Source organism: Crocodylus porosus, unplaced genomic scaffold (genome assembly GCF_001723895.1).
Source record: "Crocodylus porosus isolate Cpor-Errol unplaced genomic scaffold, CroPor_comp1, whole genome shotgun sequence".
Classification (NCBI taxonomy): domain Eukaryota; kingdom Metazoa; phylum Chordata; order Crocodylia; family Crocodylidae; genus Crocodylus; species Crocodylus porosus.
Window position 1 is genome coordinate 70,454,347 of NW_017728918.1, and position 3,496 is coordinate 70,457,842.

At 43.3% G+C, this 3,496-nt stretch overlaps 1 protein-coding gene across 1 annotated transcript in view; it reads right to left on the reverse strand.

The window, feature by feature from the left end:
* Nucleotides 1-3,496, reverse strand: part of GABRR1 (gamma-aminobutyric acid type A receptor rho1 subunit) — a 66,518-nt gene that overhangs the window by 62,236 nt on the left and 786 nt on the right. The window lies entirely within an intron of this gene.

The following is a 3,496-nucleotide window of genomic DNA, read 5'->3' on the forward strand; positions in this document are numbered from 1 at the left end:
AGGAGCTCGAACGGCCCCTTGTGCAACAGGATGAAAAAGTAGGAGCAAAAGAAAGGAAAACTGAGAGGCTAAAAGGGAGTATACAGCATAATGTACAGGACAGAGACAGTTGGGAGAGAAGGAAAAAGAAGGTATCAAGGATTTTTTGCAAGAGTAAGAAGAGGTGAAACAAGTAGGGGTAAGTGAGACGCAGGAGTCAGAGTAGGAAGCTGTAGAAGGATATAGAGCAAAAAGCAGGAGGACAAATTCTGAAAAAGTAGACCAAGACAGTGTAAGTAAGAGGAGAAGTGGATGACTGAGCAGCAAGTGAGTAAGGTAGGGAAAAGGAATGGGAAAGTTGAGGAACAGAAAGGAGAGAAGGGAAGGCTGGTTCTAGGAAAGGCAGTAGTGACTGTGTGGGGAGATGTGGGTTCTCAGCACATCATGGGTTTTCACTTGTTACTCATAAAAGCTCCTAAGGTAAAAAGCTTACAGGGCACTTTTTGGAGATTGTGCAAGGTACGTAGTGCATCTGAAGGCCAAGTCACTGTATAACAGTAAGGATGACTCCCATAAATAAGGGTTTCCAGGATCAGTCTCCAAGACAAGGTACCACAGCAAGATAGTGAGGGAAGCAGAGCAGGATAAGGATTACTAGTGCTGGTGGAAAGGTGCTGGAAAACATGGGTTTAAGGTGGGGTTTGAAAGACGAAACAGGCTCTTGGGAGTGAAGAAGGGAGATTCTGCTCCAAGCACAGGGCAGCCTAGGAGACCATACTCAGTTGTGTGTGATTTGCACCACAATAGCAAAATATATCAGAAAATATTTGCAGTAAAATGATCATAACCACGAGAAGAGGAATGTAAGATGCAGCAGGCTGGCTGGCAGAAGCTTACAGCAGCCTGCACACTCCCGGCTGCAGGAACCTGCAGATTGGCAGGCACTGCAGCCCAGCAAAACCAGTAAGGCCCAATTGCAGGCTGCCTTGGAGGCCTGAGGAGCTGACACAGATTAGTAGCTGACCACAGGAAGCTAAAGGCTCCTAGGGAGGGAAGCCTGGGGTCAGACAGAGGGAGAGTGTAGGTGCTTAGCTGGCTGTCTGACAGCTGCAACATGGGGCTAAGGACTCTTGTGGGGTCTGGCAAAAGATTCTGCAAAGCTGGAGGCAGCAGCTCCAAGATCAGGAAAGGGAGCTCATGTGAGAGAGAACAGGAAGATTGCACTGGAGCACTGAGGGCAGCATAAAGCTAGCAGCGCCTTCTTGGGATCGGGAAGAGATCTCAGGACTGAGAGTCAGAGTCATCCCCTTATGAACTGTGTTTAAGGACTATCATTTTAAAGGCTTTGTGAGCTAAGCAATAAGCCTGAACCTGCCATATAAGGATATGATAAAAAATGAAGCAGGTCTTGTAGATAAATTAAGCAAAAGACCGACAGTATCCATATATCAGCACAATTATATTTGCCTTGCAGGGGAGTGCTTATCTGCAAGGTGACTGTCCAGAGGGCTGTAGGGATTTTAGAGTTTAAAATCTGGGGGTCTGAAGATGTAGCCTGGGCTCTGAGAGCTAGCCTGGTTCTTCTCCCGTTGTTCACCCTCACCAGTAGTAATGAGTCTCCAGGTCTGATTAGGTCATCAGCAATACCTACTAGATCCAAAAAAAAAAAGAATTACAAATCTAGGGGTCCCAACCAATTCCTATTTTACATACATAAAACCAAAATTATAAGCCTCAAAATTCTAGCATACCAAGGTGTCTCAGTTTTGCCAGTATAGTTCCCTAGATGTCTATAGGTCGACTTCTAACAACAAAAATTGCTTCAGTGTTGATATTGCTGAGTAGCTTGGAGGTAAGTCATGCCTGGGTCCTGACAAGACTTTGGCAAGAAATCCAGAAACCAGGGGTTGATCCACCTATCCTGCTGGCAGGACTTGATCCAATAGGCAATCTCAAAGCAAGCCTTTTGGGCTCTGTACAAGCAGAGGCACAATAGTGATTCTTTATCCTTTTGGACCAAAAACTTAGTGGTTAGATCACTCACCACAGAAGTGGGATACCTGAATTCATTTTCCTCCTCTGCCTGAGGGGATTCCCATCCTGCAGGATAGCACCCTAACCACCAAAAGAGAGGCTGTTCTAGGTGTGTGAAGGGAATGTCAATAGTTACATATGCAGTCGTTTTCCAAAATACTTATAATCTAGGTATTATCTTTGGACTAGGGGCTTTCCCTGTCAAATGAATGCACTAAGCTAAAAAGTCCTTCTGCCTCTTCTTCAGAATCATTTATTTCATGGAAAGTTTAATGGCTTCCTCCGGAGAAACTGAGAAACTCCTTCCCCCTGCGTCTAGACTAGACTCAAGCCTGATGGTTAGATCACTACTGTCACTACTGACTACACTGCTCCATCCCTGACTGCACACATGCATGTAGGGGATCAGAGGACCATGGTAGTGCTTTCAACAGAGCTTCAGGACCTGGTAAACCTGAAAGGTATGTGCAATATTCTTCCTTATCTTTTATGCAATTTTATGAGTTATGAATGTTTGAAGATGCCAAAGAACTGCCCCATTAGGTAAAAGAGAAAGAATAAAACCATATTTGACCTTGTTGCTTCACATCCTGCACCAAGAATATGTCCTTTGCTTCTCCAATAGCTTCACAAGTGCAGCTAACCAGAGTGCATATGCCAGTCCAGGGGCAGCATAGATATATCCTTGGACTCTAATTCTGCCCTCCTAATAAAAGCAAGTCTTCCAATACAAATCCAGGAGTCTTGCCTATATCAAGATTGGCTTATTTGAATAGTATGAATTTTAATACAGTCAAATGTGAGGTCATACATCAAAGAATAAAGAACACAGGCCATCCATATAAGATGTATCCTACAATACAGTGATACCAAGAAGGATTCAAGGCAATGGATTGCTTAAACAATTAAACACGGTTCCCAATGCATTGCTGCAGCTATGGATATGGTGTTTTGGTGCCCACATATCAAAAGAGACTATGAGTAATTGGAAGGGATTTGGGGAAAGACCTACAAGAATATTCAAGATCTGGAAAGCTGCTTATAGGGAGAAATTTAAGAAGCTTTGTCTGTTTAATTTATCCAACAGGTAATTAAAAGGTGACTTGATCATGAGCTTCAAAACGTAGTTAGAGAACAGTTTTCATGCTGCTGAGGACTTAACCTAGCAGACAGAGACATCATAAAATCCAGGGTTAGAACGTGAATTAGATACATTCAAACTAGAAATAAGGCACACATTTTAGCAGGGGGTTGTAATTAGCCTTTTGAACAGCTAACCAAATAATATGCTCGTTTCTCTACCACTGGAAGTTTTCAAATCAGAACTGCATATTTGTTCTAGGAGATAGGGTGCAGATCAAGCAGAAATGATAGATCTGATGCAGAAATTTAGAGAATGAAGTTAGCCTGTTTACACAGGCTGTCAGACTTGGGGAATCTTACTGGTTCTTTCTGGCCTTGAAAGTTATAAGCATGAAAAAGT